This window comes from Oncorhynchus mykiss, chromosome 4 (genome assembly GCF_057628025.1).
Source record: "Oncorhynchus mykiss isolate SJ-2025 chromosome 4, ASM5762802v1, whole genome shotgun sequence".
NCBI lineage: Eukaryota > Metazoa > Chordata > Actinopteri > Salmoniformes > Salmonidae > Oncorhynchus > Oncorhynchus mykiss.
In genome coordinates, this window is record NC_143025.1 from 12,537,851 (window position 1) to 12,556,681 (window position 18,831).

Consider the following 18,831-nt stretch of genomic DNA (forward strand, 5'->3'; position numbering starts at 1 on the left):
ATACCGCCACCTATCACGACTCTTGTCGTCGGTGGAAGAAGTGGACCAAAGCACAGCTTGGTAAGTGTTCATGATTTATTATCAAAACTCTTGAACAAAACTACAAAGAGCAAAATGACAACGAACAGTTCTGTCAGGTGCAAAAACACAAAACAGAAAATAATCACCCACAAACACAGGTGGGAAAAGGCTGCCTAAGTATGATTCTCAATCAGAGACAACAATAGACAGCTGTCCCTGATTGAGAACCATACCCGGCCAAAACATAGAAATACAACACCTAGAAAAAAAGAACATAGAATGCCCACCCAAATCACACCCTGACCAAACCAAATAGAGACGTAAAAAGGCTCTCTAAGGTCAGGGCGTGACACCACCAGCACATTAAGTCCACCAGAATACATGCAAGTATTCCAGTTCTAGTGCGACTGAGTGACTGACGAGTGGAAACCGGTGAAAGTTATATCGACCGATTTTGGCTGACTGAAAACCATGAAAACGTTAAGTAACATTCAGGTCATTCAGGTTAAATAGGTTGTCCTATTACAATTTTTTTTACATTTTGTAATTTCACCTTTATTTAACCAGGTAAGCTAGTTGAGAACAAGTTCTCATTTAAAACTGCGACCTGGCCAAGATAAAGCAAAGCAGTGCGACACAAACAACAACACAGAGTTACACATGGAATAAACAAGCGTACAGTCAATAACACAATAGAAGAAGAAAAAAAAGTCTATATGCAGTGCGTGCAAATGGCGTGAGGAGGTAAGGCAATAAATAGGCCATAGTAGCAAGTAATTACAATTTAGCAAATTATCACTGGAGTGATAGATGAGCAGATGGTGATATGCAAGTAGAAATACTGGTGTGCAAAAGAGGTAGATTGGGTGGGCTATTTACAGATGGGCTATGTACAGCTGCAGCGATCAGTTAGCTGCTCAGATAGTTGATGTTTAAAGTTGGTGAGGGAAAGATAAGGCTCCAGATTCAGTGATTTTTGCAATTCGTTCCAGTCATTGGCAGCAGAGAACTGGAAGGAAAGGCGGCCAAAGGGGGTGTTGGCTTTGGGAGTGAGATATACCTGCTGACCAGTGAGATATACCTGCTGGAGCGCGTGGGTGTTGTTATCGTGACCAGCGAGCTGAGATAAGGTGGAGCTTTACCTAGCATAGACTTATAGAGGACCTGGAGCCAGTGGGTCTGGCGATGCATATGTAGCAAAGCCCAGCCGACTAAAGCATACAGGTCGCAGTGGTGGATGGTATAAGGGACTTTGGTGACAAAACGGATGGCACTGTGATAGACTGCATCCAGTTTACTGAGTAGAGTATTGGAAGCTATTTTGTAAATGACATCGCCGAAGTCGAGGATCGGTAGGATAGTCAGTTTTACGAGGGTATGTTTGGCGGCATGAGTGAAGGAGGCTTTGTTCCGAAATACGAAGCCGATTCTAGATTTAATTTTGGATTGAAGATTTTTAATATGAGTCTGGAAGGAGAGTTCACAGTCTAGCCAGATACCTAGGTATTTGGCTGGACATTTGGCTAGCTTGCTAACTATGTCAGTGTCTGTAACGGTAGATAGCTAGAAAGCTACCTTAGCTAGCTTAGTCTCACACTTCTTCTGGTCTCGGACAATGTTTCCCTCATTAGCTAAAGTTAGCTAAGTTAGCTGGCAAGCTATGTTACCATAGCTAGATTTGACTTATTCTCCATCTGGGTAAATTTAACTATGCTATTTGGCAGGCTTATCTCATGTTTGCATGGTGATTTATTGAGTTAGCTAGTGTAACTGTGTACTGGTTTTATGACAGTGGAAGCTTTAATCTGACTTGTGAAATTCTGTTAGCTAGCTAACGTTAGGAGTTTACCTTAAACTTGATGTATCCTAGTTTAGTTGGCTAGCTCTTTCTAACATTTCTTTATTTCTGTCCTTAAATGCAGAGTTCAAGGCCAATGAATGGACAGCTTTGTAAAGATGCACTAAATTAGTGGACCCCGGCCTCTTTGATTCCAAAAGTGTGAGGATAAGTAAAATTGAGAAATTACTTTTTGAAAATGGGGACAGAGCTTTTCCGTCTTCCAGATTGTCATCGATAACCAATAGTACAACGAGCATGTATTTTTTCCACTGAACAATACTGGATAAGTATCTGCTCTTGTAGCGTAGCACCCCATTTATTCGTTATAATCAACAGCGTTTAAGAAATATATTACCTTCAACAGTGTTATTTTGTGATCAAGCCATTAATGTTTTGGGATTATTGGTGTCTTAAAAATGTTAGTTAACCGGTTAGCCATTAGCATGTTCGACATTTCTGTGGAAATGCTACTACTATCAGCTTTTCAATAAGCGGTTTTGCAAAATAAATACATCTTTATTAGGCATACAGTCCCCAGTTATTGTCCACCTTACTATTTTGTTCAATTGCAAGATATATCCGTTTAATTTTGTTAAAAAAAGAGACACCAACCTCGTATCCGATGTGTTTACTAGATAGTTTACCAGTTGGCTAGCCTTCCAGTAAAACGACATGACTTGCCTGTCAACTTTTCATTGCGTAGCCCAGTGCTCCCTCCTGTAGACTCTTAAAAATGGTTCTTCACCAACATCTTCCTCAGTGTTGTAACCAAATAATGCCTCATTATTTGTTTTACAGATGAATCTGATGTTTTGAGAAAGTAGATAACAGTTTAATACTAACATATAAATGAGTATGAATAATTCAGGTAAAAACAATTTTTTTACAATATACAGCATGTCCCACAACATGTTTTTTGAAACCTCTCAAAACCTAACTTACATAAACTCCAATGAACATCGGTGGTCAGCTAGCTAGAAGGGTGTCTTTAGTTGCAAAATGTTACATTATTTTCCAGGCCATTTAAATGTTGAGCTCGAGGTGATTTAATTATCCAACCGCTAGAGAGTGTCCAAGTTAGGGGATGTCCGATGTTGAGAAGTGACAGGAGGAAGCACAGCCCTCTGGTGTTCCTTTGATTTTATAGATCAATCGATGGATGAGCCATGAGTGTCTCGTTCCAATGCTAACATGCTTAACCTTTTGAATGTAGGGAGCAGTATTTTCGTTTTTGGCTAAAAAACATACCCATTTGAAACTGCCTATTTTTCAGCCCCAGAAACTAGAATATGCATATAATTGTCAGATTAGGATAGACAACACTCTAACGTTTCCAAAACTGTAAAAATATTGTCTGTGAGTATAACAGAACTGATATTGCAGGCGAAAACCTGAGGAAAATCCAATCAGGAAGTGCCTCTTATTTTGAAACCTCTCTGTTCCTATGCATGCCCATCCTCCATTTAAAGGGATATCAACCAGATTCCTTTTTCTATGACTTCCCTAAGGTGTCAACAGACTTTAGACATAGTTTCAGGCTTTTATTTTGAAAAATGAGCGTGAAAGATCACATTGCGTAAGTGGATAGGTGGGGGCTCTCAGAGTGAGTTTTGCGCTACAGAGTAAAGCGACCATTGTTTCTCCCGGTGTTATTGAAAAACCTACACACCCGGTTGATATATTATCGAATTTATATTTTAAAAACAACCTGAGGATTGACTTTAAAAAATGTTTGACATGTTTCTGTGGACATTAAGGATATTATTTGGAATATACATCTGCATTGTCGTGACCGCTCTTTCCTGTGGATTTCTGAACATAACGCAACAAACAAGCGGAGGTATTTTGGATATAAAAATAATCTTTATGGAACAAAAGGAACATTTGTTGTGTAACTGGGAGTCTCGTGAGTGAAAACATCCGAAGATCATCAAAGGTAAACGATTAATTTGATTGCTTTTCTGATTTTCGTGACCTAGCTACTTAATGCTTAGTGTACATAATGTTTTGTTATGCTATCGATAAACTTACACAAACGCTTGGATTGCTTTCGCTGTAAAGCATAATTTCAAAATCTGAAACGACAAATGGATTAACAAAAGGCTAAGCTGTGTTTTGCAATATTGCACTTGTGATTTCATGAATATGAATATTTTTTAGTAATATTATTTGACTGTGGCGCTATGCTATTCAGCGTTTGCTGACGAAAATTATCCCGCTAACGGGATGGGTAGCGTCAAGAAGTTAAGGCACAATTAATAGCTCTGTTAAAACCTCTCTGGGATAGGGGGCAGTATTTTCACGTCCGGATAAAAAGCGTGCCCAAAGTCAACTGCCTGCTACTCAGGCTCAGAAGCTACGATATGCATATTATTAGTATTTGGATAGACAACACTCTGAGGTTTGTAAAACTGTTTGAATAATGTTTGTGAGTATAACAGAACTGATTTGGCAGGCAAAACCCCGAGCACAATACATCCAGGGATTTTTTTTTTTTGAGATCAATCTGTTTTCCATTAGGTTTCTATGGCAAGCCCGTTTTAATAGAAATATGCTTGCAGTTCCTATGGCTTCCATTACATGTCAACAGTCTTTAGAAATTGATTGATGTTTTTCCTTTGAGTAATGAAGAAGTATCCCTTTCCTTTCTGGGACTCGAGCCAAGTGGACTCTTTTGTTTGGGGCGCGCGACCTGAAGCTCGCTACACTTTGATTTTATCCGCTATTGAACACAGTTTATCCCGTCTTAAATTTGATCAATTATTTACGTTTTAAAATACCCAAAGTTGGATTAGGAAAGTTGTTTGAAATGTTTGGACCAAGATTACAGGTAACTTAATAGATCATTTGTAGTCATGTTGGGCGAGATGGAACCGGTGTCTTTCTGAATCAAACGTTGCAAATAAGTGGACGTTTTGGGGATATAACGGCGGAATTAATTGAACAGAAGGACTATTTGTGATGTTTATGGGACATATTGGAGTACCAACAGAAGAAGATCTTCAAAGGTAAGGCATGAATTATATCGTTATTTCTGAGTTTTGTGTCGCGCCTGGCGGGTTGAAATATGATTGTCATGTGTTTGTTGATGGGGTGTTGTCCTCAGATATTAGCATGGTTTGCTTTCGCCGTAAAGCCTTTTTGAAATCTGACATGGTGGCTGGATTAACAAGAAGTTACGCTTTATTTTGGTGTATTGCACTTGTGATTGTATGAAAGTTAAATATTTCTAATAATTTAATGTGAATTTGGCGCTCTGCCAATTCACTGGATGTTGTCAAATCGATCCCGCTAACGGGATTTGATCCCTAAGAAGTTTTAAATTGACTTTTAGTTAGTTTTTTTATGCATTTGTGCCTGCATTTTGCTACAGTATGGTATGTGGCTCATTTGCCTTTAGTTCAACTACTGAAGTGTGTTCTGGTACACTTTCATTCAAACACAACAATTGATTTGAAAAACAAATGTTACATTATGGGGATTGTAAAAGTGCATTTATGAAATACAGTTATTAAGTAATGAGTCATTAGTCCATGTCTTTAGTAGAGTGACCTTCAAATGTTTTGTGTAACAATGTTTTAACTCGACCCAAATGTAGACCATTATTCTATTGAAAAACAGCATGGTGTGTGCTCTCACCTAAAATGGCCGACGTGTGTCAGTGAATGTGAATATCAATTGGTTCATGAAATAATATAAATAATTTCTGATAATGAGTCCTATCTTATGAAATCTTATCTTGTGAAATAATACCTATTTAGACAATAGGGCTTTGTTTCAATGTGATATTAAATGTTTCTATATATTCTTGTACATTCTCTGACGTGATGTATGTGCTGAAATGCTGGCAATAGAAATGAATTACTTGAAATTCAACATTGTATGCTGATTCTGTGTGTAAGAAAGGGAGGGGATGGGATGGTAGTAAAGGCCAAAATATACAAGCAAATTTGTAATTAGGATGACACTGAAAATAACCCAAGGTTTATATGAATTACCCAGCTCCTGGTTCAATCCCCCAACCCAATGTGCCGGGTTTATGTCACAACCCAACACACTGGGTTGTTTTAACCCTGCAATATAGTCGAATCAACCCAAGGTGCTGGGTTAGATGCATAACACAAATTGGGTTATTTTTAACCAAGCATATTTTTGAGTAAGAATAATTGATTTTGGAAAAATAATATTAATTGCCATATTTGGCATAAATCAATTTCTACCCTTTAAGATGCCAAAATATAAATTGTTTTCAGTATCCTAATTATGTTTTGTTTTCTGAATGTTTCAGTGCATGTATTCAACAAGCTTTGCACGAAGGACTTCCACAGGGCTGCCATCTCCAAAGTCCACACAAAAAGGCAATAGTTCTGAACTGGGTTTGATTTCATTTTTGTTTTAATTATTAACATTTTGTTAATTATCTTTCAAACTTCCATTGGTTAATTTATTGCTCAGTTATCACTTGGCTCATGTAAATAATTATGTTGTACCTGTTGTACCTTTAAACATCCTAAAGTCAACATGCCCATAGTGTTCACATATCTCATGTAAATGTTGTAGCTACATAAAAAGATTAAACAATTTATTTGGGAAATATCCAGTCTGCTCTTTTCTTCATTCCCATGCTGATGATTTCAAGTTGTACTGGATTTATTTTGATCTGTTTAAGACATTGAATACATGTTGTTTAGTATATTTACTACATTTAGAATGATTTGTTTTTACTCTTACTCTGTGAAGTAAGTTCATTTAAAGTTGTGATTTGGTTTACAGTGCCTTGCGAAAGTATTCGGCCCCCTTGAACTTTGCGACCTTTTGCCACATTTCAGGCTTCAAACATAAAGATATAAAACTGTATTTTTTTTGTGAAGAATCAACAACAAGTGGGACACAATCATGAAGTGGAACGACTTTTATTGGATATTTCAAACTTTTTTAACAAATCAAAAACTGAAAAATTGGGCGTGCAAAATTATTCAGCCCCTTTACTTTCAGTGCAGCAAACTCTCTCCAGAAGTTCAGTGAGGATCTCTGAATGATCCAATGTTGACCTAAATGACTAATGATGATAAATACAATCCACCTGTGTGTAATCAAGTCTCCGTATAAATGCACCTGCACTGTGATAGTCTCAGAGGTCCGTTAAAAGCGCAGAGAGCATCATGAAGAACAAGGAACACACCAGGCAGGTCCGAGATACTGTTGTGAAGAAGTTTAAAGCCGGATTTGGATACAAAAAGATTTCCCAAGCTTTAAACATCCCAAGGAGCACTGTGCAAGCGATAATATTGAAATGGAAGGAGTATCAGACCACTGCAAATCTACCAAGACCTGGCCGTCCCTCTAAACTTTCAGCTCATACAAGGAGAAGACTGATCAGAGATGCAGCCAAGAGGCCCATGATCACTCTGGATGAACTGCAGAGATCTACAGCTGAGGTGGGAGACTCTGTCCATAGGACAACAATCAGTCGTATATTGCACAAATCTGGCCTTTATGGAATAAAAAGTGTCGTTTGAAGTTTGCCACAAGCCACCTGGGAGACACACCAAACATGTGGAAGAAGGTGCTCTGGTCAGATTAAACCAAAATTGAACTTTTTGGCAACAATGCAAAACGTTATGTTTGGCGTAAAAGCAACACAGCTGAACACACCATCCCCACTGTCAAACATGGTGGTGGCAGCATCATGGTTTGGGCCTGCTTTTCTTCAGCAGGGACAGGGAAGATGGTTAAAATTGATGGGAAGATGGATGGAGCCAAATACAGGACCATTCTGGAAGAAAACCTGATGGAGTCTGCAAAAGACCTGAGACTGGGACGGAGATTTGTCTTCCAACAAGACAATGATCCAAAACATAAAGCAAAATCTACAATGGAATGGTTCAAAAATAAACATATCCAGGTGTTAGAATGGCCAAGTCAAAGTCCAGACCTGAATCCAATCGAGAATCTGTGGAAAGAACTGAAAACTGCTGTTCACAAATGCTCTCCATCCAACCTCACTGAGCTCGAGCTGTTTTGCAAGGAGGAATGGGAAAAAATTTCAGTCTCTCGATGTGCAAAACTGATAGAGACATACCCCAAGCTACTTACAGCTGTAATCGCAGCAAAAGGTGGCGCTACAAAGTATTAACTTAAGGGGGCTGAATAATTTTGCACGCCCAATTTTTAAATTTTTGATTTGTTAAAAAAGTCGTTCCACTTCATGATTGTGTCCCACTTGTTGTTGATTCTTCACAAAAAAATACAGTTTTATATCTTTATGTTTGAAGCCTGAAATGTGGCAAAAGGTCGCAAAGTTCAAGGGGGCCGAATACTTTCGCAAGGCACTGTATGTAGATACATTTCAATGTTGTTTAACATAGTAACCAAAAAACGGATCTAATTTGCATATTCCTGCTGACTTTGCAGCAAACAGAATGTTCGCCGCAAGTTTCTGCAAATTTACTGCAATAGTTTGCCACAAAACAAATTTGCATGTGAAAATATGAGCTTACCGCAAATTTGCAGCAAATTGGCCAAAGGTTTGCCACAACTGTTTGCCAGAAGCCTGTTTTTTCGGTAAGGGTTTATAAACAATTTTTAATGTATTTAATCATGATTCTTAAGATCATTAATCAGATGTTTAATATAGGTCCTTATAGACCATTTACTAATCATTAGTTAAGTATTTTTGTCTGGCCTCATCTGAAGTGTGGGCTATTTATACTTTATAAATACTTTATCAAATCAAATCAAACTTTATTTGTCACGTACACATGGTTAACAGATATTAATGCAAGTGTAGCGAAATGCTTGTGCTTCTAGTTCTGACCATGCAGTAATATCTAACAAGTAATCTAACAATTTTCCAACAACTACCTTATACACACAAGTGTAAAGGAATGAATAAGAATATGTACATATAAATATATGGATGAGCGATGGCCGAACGGCATAGGCAAGATGCAGTAGATGGTATAGAGTACAGTATATACATCTGAGATGAGTAACGTAGGGTATGTAAACATTATATAAAGTGGCATTGTTTAAAGTGGCTAGTGATACATTTATTACATCCAATTTTTCATTATTAAAGTGGCTAGAGATTTGAGTCAGTATGTTGGTAGCAGCCGCTCAATGTTAGTGATAGATGTTTTGAGCAACCAGTGTAATTTCTCACAAAAAGACGCACATTCCCATACCCGATGCTCCTTAAGGCCTCAAAATAGCCTAGAACATATCAATGTTCAAATCATAAGCACACAACACAGGATGTTAAAGGAAATATATTCAACATTTTATGAACAGAAACTGTTGTGAAACAACTGTTGCAAGGAGTTCTAATGTGAATGTTTTGCTAGTGTTGTCAACATCGCGACAGCAAACTAACCATAAAACAGGGAGATGCAGCCTACACATAACAGCTGTCTTTTTGTCTTGTGGATATTTATTCCTTCATTACTACTGTTATGTGATTGAGGTGGGGGTAGGTGCCTTTACTTTTGGGTGGAGTCCTTGCAGCAAACCACAACTCCTAATTTCTAACACGTATGGGGCTCTCTTGTAAAAATAGATTTTTAATCTCAATGTTTAAATAAAGGTTAAATAAAAGTATGGACCCATAATTTAGTCATGCAGCTGACCATGTTGCACAAGATTTTATTTCTGGGTTAACCAATATTAGACTGCTCTAAGGTGTGACTGTAATCCACACTTTGGTAGAAAAGTCACTGCCAAGAAATGTTTATGTTACTTTACTCAGCATAGAGTGTGTTTGAAGTTACTGTTTTGGAATAAAATGTTGCAAATATTTTCTTTAACATCATCTGTGTGCTTATTGCTCAACCATTGATAGGATCTAGGTCATTTTGAGACTAGGAACATCATGTACTGTTGGAATGTCCATCTGTCCATCTTTTTGTGAGAAATTACACTGGTCACTCAAAACATTTATAAATTATTTATGAAGTGTATATACCCCACACTTTAGATGATAACATCTAACTGACTAGTAAATGGTTTAGAAGGACCTACATTAATCATCTTATGAATGGAGTAATGATTAATAAATTATGAATAAACTATTAACTAATCCATTCTGAATGCTTTATGTGTAGCTATTATGAAGTGCTAGCGGGGGGGGGGGGGGGGGATCGTGTGACCTAATCACTCAAACGACCGATGATGACCGTTCACCACACACTGCCCCTCACCCACAAGCACCCTGCCTCTGGACCCCTTGATCCAAATCTCACGCTCCCTACGTCCTCATGCTCCCTACGTCCTCACGCACCCTACGTCCTCACGCACCCTACGTCCTCACGCACCCTACGTCCTCACGCTCCCTAACTCCTCACGCTCCCTAACTCCTCACGCTCCCTAACTCCTCACGCTCCCTAACTCCTCACGCTCCCTACGTCCTCACCCTCCCTAACTCCTCACCCTCCCTAACTCCTCACGCTCCCTACGTCCTCACGCTCCCTACGTCCTCACGCTCCCTACGTCCTCACCCTCCCTAACTCCTCACGCTCCCTAACTCCTCACGCTCCCTGCGTCCTCACCCTCCCTAACTCCTCCCGCTCCCTAACTCCTCACGCTCCCTAACTCCTCACCCTCCCTAACTCCTCAAGCACCCTAACACAGAACCATTGTTATTATAGCTCGGAGGTCTTAACCGAATCCGTTCGTCCCCACTCAACTCTCGTTGCGCGACATACATCATCATTTTGGGCACCAGGCATGTCTGTATAGCCTCTCCCACAGTATTGCCACGGTCGGGGCTAAAATATGAGTGTTGCTAAAAATGTCTGCCTCAGGAAATCACCAAAACATTCCAGGCTGTGTCATAAAAATCCCCAAACATCCTGCTGTGCCCTTCTGTTACCATCAACCTGGCTACCTGGCCATGACACGCAGCGAGTTAGTTATCCTGAGTGGTGCAATAGGCATGTTACTGTACACCAGGCTAGAACAGGATATGGACCTAAAAACAATGTCTACACTACTGTATTGTCCTGGATGGAAATAAGTATGACACTGTACTCGCATACGCTAACTTCGTCGCTACCATTACCTGGAAATAATGTCAATGTCAAGGGTCAGGATATCACACTTGTGCATCCAACTGTATACTGCAGTCCTAAGTTAAAATAAGGATGATACCGTAAACTGCTAATGCATTTCAGTTAATACTAGTAAATGTAAATAACACAGATCTATAGTCCATGATATAGTGCTCAATGCTCATCATGCAAATACTGTAAAATGATCCATTTTGCTATTCTTATCCATATTCAAGACAATTTATGTCAGAGATTTGTCATATGGTAAGACGACAACGTATTCGTCTTTTCTAGGTGTCGTGTCTGTGGTGGGGCAATCCCATGAGGCATTACACTTCATTAAGTCATTACCCAGGATCCTTAGCAGGTGGATACCGGTAGGTGACGGAGATAAATATTTAGTAAATGGCTTACGGGACACGTGCAACCGGAACCCAGTCTTCCTGCAAAAGGACCAATTAGTATCAAAGACTAACCAGTGACAGTTGAACATCAGTTAAGGTTAAACGTGTTACAATTGTTTGTAGTGGAAATAAAACTGAAGAGAGAGAAGAAGACAGAAGAAGAGTGTGTGTGATAGAGAGTGTTTGCGACTGATTTGAATTTGGTGAACTGCACTGTGTCAGTCAGCATACAGTGCAGTTCAAGTACAGAACAGAGCCTGGTGACCTCCCTAAATGCCAGTCTAAGACTCTCCCTGGCCCTGACTGGAGCTAGCCAACCTCTGGGCCATCTGTCAGATTTTGCCCTGGCCTTACCCTAGCCCTGACTGGAGCTAACCAACCTCTGGGCCATCTGTCAGACTTTGCCCTGGCCTTACCCTGGCCCTGACTGGAGCTAGCCAACCTCTGGTCTGGTCCTGATTCACTCCTACACCACATCCAGCAGCATGGAGCAGCGTGGAAGGATTAGCTTTGCTGAAGCCAAGAAACAACCCGGCCTGATCATCACACAGTCATTGACTAGGGACCATGCTCCTGCTGAGGTCGAGGTTCATCCACACACTACACACAAATACGCTCACACACACAGCCTACAGTATTTAACTGACCTAGTTTAAGCCTAGTAGAGTCAGTACAGTGAATTACATGGGGGTTATGTAGGGAGGTAGGACGCCATTTTGATTCCTGTCCATACACTTAGTTCACTCAACCTAATCCTGTGATGATAAAATCTGAAAGGGTCAAGCATAGAGCCTTGGGGGACGCCTGCCATTATGACTCAATAGGATGCAGGCAGGAGGTAGCCCACCCATGAATACCCCTCTCTCTTCAGCTTCCTACATTCACTCCCACAAGGACCCACAATGATGTCCTTTGCTTCATCGTCTGACTGAGACAGGCTCGCTGAGGCGGCCCCTAGTGATGCTGAAAGCCCTGTGGGAGGCAGTGTGTGTCTGCGTGTGTGTGTGTGTGTATGTGTGTGTGGTGGGGGCAGGAGCTTGCATTAATACCGCGCAGCCGCTCTGCACGTGCCCAGCTCACGGCCTGCCAGTGGCCACACAAAGGGGATGATGTCATGCTTAGCCAATAACAAAGGACTCTGGGGCCGTGTGGCCCTCCCGAGTCACCCGGCTAGTTCCAGCTTTATCCAGCCTAGCATTAAATCGGCAGCATTATCCTCTTTACTGTGGTGGAGAGAATACCAACAGCTAGCCAGCAACAGGGCAACATGGAGAAGACAGAGAGAAAGAGAGGAAACAGGGATGTTGATAGAGAGATGGTGATATACAGGTGGGGGGACCAGGACAGAGAGACAGTGTGACAGAGAGATGGTGATATAGAGAGATATATATTTTTTTCTCAAATCAATTTCTAATCACATTTGAGTTATTTAGCAGAAGCTCTCATCAAGAGCAACTTACAGATGTTAGTGCATACATTTCCATCTTTTTTTCATTCATACTGGTCCTTCTGGGAATCAAAAGTTATTTAAAACCTCTTAGATGTAAGGTCCCATTTTTAGGGGACCTGCGTGTTTCTGGTATCAGTTCCGGCCGACATTTTCACTTCCTCATCTATCTGTGGATACCATAGATCGAAATGGCTCGCTTTGAGTGATATCCCTGGTTCCCAAGGACACATTAGTATTTTCTTCTGAGTCTGTGCGTCGTAGGATGTGAAATCTGAAACCACTTGAAGCTGGGATGTCCCTCCTTCCATTTCATTCGCTCTGACAAAGCACATGACTGCAATCATCACGGTAGCACATTCAGAGATCAATTTATATCCATGAATCTAAAAATAATTCATAGACTTTAAACAAACAACAGTTTCTGTTTGTCACAGGTGGACAGGATTAATATGAGATGGAAGGCGAGTTCCTAATGAGTTCAGGAAGCCAAGCTAGAGGTCTGTGAGACGTTTACAGCAATGGGGGCAGATGCATTGATCAACAGAGAACTTTAGAAAATATGCACATTTTCTCTAACACTAAACATAGAAATATGTATTTTACAGTTCTAAGGATGGTAAAATCTTATAGTTAGTAATTTTATAATTTGATTATGCTATATTTCGAAATCATCTAAGTCATTTCAAGCCTTATTCATACAGTTTTGTATTGTATTGAGCTTGTGTCCTAAAAGGTGACTACACCTCAGCGATTTATTACATTGAGTTATATGGAACTGTTTGACCCATGGTAATACTGGAAGATTAGTGTGCATCTGTGGTGGAAAAAGTACCCGATTGTCATACTTGAGTAAAAGTAAGGATACCTTCATAGAAAAGTTAGTCACCCAGTAAAATACTACTTGAGTAGTAAATGTAAAGTAAATGTAATTGCTCAAATATACTTAAGTATTAAAAGTAAAAGTATAAATATTTTCAAATTCCATATAATTAAGCAAACAAGACGGATAGCCAGGGGGAGGCTCAGACATCATTTACAAATGAAGCATTTGTGTTTAGTGAGTCAAATCAGAGGCAGTAGGGATGACCAGGGATGTTCTCTGTTTAGTGAGTCCTCCAGATCAGAGGCAGTAGGGATGACCAGGGACATACTCTGTTTAGTGAGTCCTCCAGATCAGAGGCAGTAGGGATGACCAGGGACATACTCTGTTTAGTGAGTCCTCCAGATCAGAGGTAGTAGGGATGACCAGGGATGTTCTCTGTTTAGTGAGTCCTCCAGATCAGAGGCAGTAGGGATGACCAGGGACATATTCTGTTTAGTGAGTCCTCCAGATCAGAGGTAGTAGGGATGACCAGGGACATACTCTGCTTAGTGAGTCCTCCAGATCAGAGGCAGTAGGGATGACCAGGGACATACTCTGTTTAGTGAGTCCTCCAGATCAGAGGTAGTAGGGATGACCAGGGATGTTCTCTGTTTAGTGAGTCCTCCAGATCAGAGGTAGTAGGGATGACCAGGGACATACTCTGTTTAGTGAGTCCTCCAGATCAGAGGTAGTAGGGATGACCAGGGACATATTCTGTTTAGTGAGTCCTCCAGATCAGAGGTAGTAGGGATGACCAGGGATGTTCTCTGTTTAGTGAGTCCTCTAGATCAGAGGTAGTAGGGATGACCAGGGATGTTCTCTGTTTAGTGAGTCCTCCAGATCAGAGGTAGTAGGGATGACCAGGGACATACTCTGTTTAGTGAGTCCTCCAGATCAGAGGTAGTAGGGATGACCAGGGACATACTCTGTTTAGTGAGTCCTCCAGATCAGAGGTAGTAGGGATGACCAGGGATGTTCTCTGCTTAGTGAGTCCTCCAGATCAGAGGTAGTAGGGATGACCAGGGATGTTCTCTGTTTAGTGAGTCCTCCAGATCAGAGGCAGTAGGGATGACCAGGGACATACTCTGTTTAGTGAGTCCTCCAGATCAGAGGCAGTAGGGATGACCAGGGACATATTCTGTTTAGTGAGTCCTCCAGATCAGAGGTAGTAGGGATGACCAGGGATGTTCTCTGTTTAGTGAGTCCTCCAGATCAGAGGTAGTAGGGATGACCAGGGATGTTCTCTGTTTAGTGAGTCCTCCAGATCAGAGGTAGTAGGGATGACCAGGGACATACTCTGTTTAGTGAGTCCTCCAGATCAGAGGTAGTAGGGATGACCAGGGACATACTCTGTTTAGTGAGTCCTCCAGATCAGAGGTAGTAGGGATGACCAGGGACATACTCTGCTTAGTGAGTCCTCCAGATCAGAGGTAGTAGGGATGACCAGGGATGTTCTCTGTTTAGTGAGTCCTCCAGATCAGAGGTAGTAGGGATGACCAGGGATGTTCTCTGTTTAGTAAGTCCTCCAGATCAGAGGTAGTAGGGATGACCAGGGATGTTCTCTGTTTAGTGAGTCCTCCAGATCAGAGGCAGTAGGGATGACCAGGGACATACTCTGTTTAGTGAGTCCTCCAGATCAGAGGCAGTAGGGATGACCAGGGACATACTCTGTTTAGTGAGTCCTCCAGATCAGAGGTAGTAGGGATGACCAGGGATGTTCTCTGCTTAGTGAGTCCTCCAGATCAGAGGCAGTAGGGATGACCAGGGATGTTCTCTGCTTAGTGAGTCCTCCAGATCAGAGGTAGTAGGGATGACCAGGGACATATTCTGTTTAGTGAGTCCTCCAGATCAGAGGTAGTAGGGATGACCAGGGACATATTCTGTTTAGTGAGTCCTCCAGATCAGAGGCAGTAGGGATGACCAGGGACATATTCTGTTTAGTGAGTCCTCCAGATCAGAGGCTGTAGGGATGACCAGGGATGTTCTCTGTTTAGTCCATTTCAGTGTCAGGGAAAATGTATGGAGTAAAAAGTACATCATTTTCTTTAGGAATGTAGTGAAGTAAAAGTAAAAGTTGTCAAAAAATTACTTAGGTAGTACTTTTAAGAATTTTTACTGAAGTACTCTACACCACTGGTGTACATATAATTATAGTTGGGATAATAGTGTACAATAGTAGTCTGTACCCTCATCTATTGCCTGCACTAACCATGGAACAGTGTGATGACACAGCCAAGTATTGTGCCTTGCGAGTTCAAACTGTCACGGCATGGTCTGCGCTCCATAATGATTTAATTCACCTTTTTTTTTTTTTCATATTAACAACTGTTACTAAAGATCATCAGCAACAACCACATGGCCGTGCCAGCGTTTACAGAGGAAGCAAATGAAGGTAAATGAAACAATGTAATTACATGAAATGATACCAAGTGAAGAAAACTAACAGTAAATTGTCAGTTGAATATGTGTTGTTATTTGGCCTACTGACGGTCGATACTGATAGTGAATAACATTTAACATGATAGAAATGGAAGAAAGTCGGGGTAGTCTATAAGACAATCAAGAGTACCCATCCCTGCAAGTTAAAAGTCTGTACAATGAATATTCTGCATAATAGCAGAGCATTTCATCAACTTTACTGTGGTTGATATGTTGATATGCTTCAGTGTGCTGCCATATGACTGGTTTCACATTTGTCTCCAGCGATTATAAGGTAAAATATATCTAATACAAGTGTCACTTATATTTACAATTCCCTTATCCAAACGGATAACTCATTTACCTAGCTGTTATCAATAGCTCTTATCAAATTAATACCAAGTACATTACAGTGGATGGAGAATATGTTATTTCTATCAGGATAAAATTAAGTAGATGCTTTTTCCACTTGGAACGGGTAGGTTCTCTAGAACTTATTCAGTTTCCTCGTAAATGTGGTGGAATTACTAGGGAATTAAGTCAAGGTCAGAATACGCCATATTCAAAACGAATAGCAGGTGAATAGAAAGCTATTTACTTGCTCTTAACTCGGATCAGAATCGGGCCCTAAATGATTATGTTAACCTGGGGTGTAATCATTACTCCAAACAGTTACAAAACGTTCCATTTTGCAACGAAAACTAGTATTTCTATTGGACATTTTCAGCAAACAGGGACGGGGGACCTACCTGAATCTGTCCAATAGAAAAGTTTGTTTTCATTGCACAATAGAACGTTTTGCAAATGTTTGGAGTAATGATTACACCCCAGGGTTGGGGCCAATTCCATTTAAACTCCAGTCAATTCAGGATGTAGTCTGAAATTCCAATTATCTTCAATGCTTTTCAATTAGGAAAACTTTGAATTGGGTTCACTTTCTGAAATTGTAATTGAACTCAGCCCTGATGTAAACCAGTTCTAGCCTTCCGACCAGTCCAAAGCCTCTACACACTGACTGGGAGACATTAGTCACTGGTCTATTAAAAGAAAAGTTGTGCAACAGCATTCTGCCCAGGGTAATAATGACTCTAAACTTACCAGGGCAGAAAATACTGGTATGATGCATATTTCAATCAGAGAGAGGAGAGAGAGAGAGAGAGAGAGAGAGAGAGAGAGTGTGTGAGAGAGAGAGAGAGCGTGTGAGAGCGAGAGAGAGAGAGAGAGAGAGCGTGTGAGAGCGAGAGAGAGAGAGAGAGAGAGAGAGAGAGAAAGAGAGAGAGAGAGCGTGTGAGAGAGAGAGAGCGTGTGAGAGAGAGAGAGAGCGTGTGAGAGAGAGAGCGTGTGAGAGAGAGAGAGAGAGAGTGTGTGTGAGAGAGAGAGAGCGTGTGAGAGAGAGAGAGAGAGAGTGTGTGTGAGAGAGAGAGAGCGTGTGAGAGAGAGAGCGTGTGAGAGAGAGAGAGAGAGAGAGAGAGAGAGAGAGAGAGCGTGTAAGAGAGAGAGAGAGTGTGTGAGAGAGAGAGCGTGTGAGAGAGAGAGAGCGTGTGAGAGAGAGAGAGAAAGAGAGAGAGAGAGAGCGTGTGAGAGAGAGAGAGAGAGAGAGCGTGTGAGAGAGAGCGTGTGAGAGAGAGAGAGCGTGTGTGAGAGAGAGAGAGAGAGAGAGAGAGAGAGTGTGTGAGAGAGAGAGCGTGTGTGAGAGAGAGAGAGAGAGAGAGAGAGAGAGAGAGAGAGAGAGAGAGAGAGAGAGAGAGAGAGAGAGAGAGAGAGAGAGAGAGAGAGAGAGAGAGAGAGAGCGTGTGAGAGAGAGAGAGAGAGCGTGTGAGAGAGAGAGAGAGAGAGAGAGAGAGAGCGTGTGAGAGAGAGAGGGAGGGAGAGAGAGAGAGGGAGGGAGAGAGAATGCCAAGCATCCCCAGCCAGCTAAAGATGTCTTTCAATCCCAGGGAGCAAATACATATATTGATTCAGTTGAATAAAGGTCTAAGGTGCTGCTGCTTCCACTCATGTAGAGTGGGTTAGACACCTCTACATCTTACTGAGGGTCGAAGGGTAGTTACATTGACAGGCTGAGTTGGAAGGACTGACTCCAAGTGCTAAATCATGAATATAAGCAACTAGGGGGGAAGGAGAGAATGAGACGAAGCACGAGCCACACACATACATGACAGGTCAGGCATCCAGGGCCCGCTGGTTCACATCAGGAAGTAGACAACTGGCTTTTATGAGTCGCCACTTAAACTGTGTGTGTCACACCTAAAAAAATCCCCCAAATGTTTCCATCATCACAATACTAAGGGCATGTGTCATTCATATCTTATAGCATCCCAGAATCAATGCCGTGGTCATGTTCTTTGGCATTGCAGGTGTAATTATATTCAAATTGCGCCACGGTAACATTGTTTCTGTCTTGTTGGTGCTGTGGGAAGGAAGATGTAATTTCCCCAGCTCTGCTGAGATGGATTTACCCATCATGTAAAGTTACTGGATAGAGCACACACACACACACACACACACACACGCACACACACGCACACACACACACACGCACATGCGCATATACGAGCATGCATGCACACGGACATGCACGCACACACCCAACCACCCTCACACACACACACACACACACGCGCATGCACACAAACATGCACACAGACATGCACACAGACATGCACACAGACATGCACACAGACATGCACATAGACAAACACCCAACCTCCAGTTTCACACAGCGACTAAAAATACAGGATTCGCGTAGCATGCCATGGCTGGGCCATGGAAAAAAGGCTGTCATATTG

The 18,831-nt window shown here is 41.4% G+C and overlaps 1 protein-coding gene across 2 annotated transcripts in view; it reads right to left on the reverse strand.

The window, feature by feature from the left end:
• Positions 1-18,831, reverse strand: part of LOC110521303 (dual specificity protein phosphatase 8) — a 105,272-nt gene that overhangs the window by 74,691 nt on the left and 11,750 nt on the right. The window lies entirely within an intron of this gene.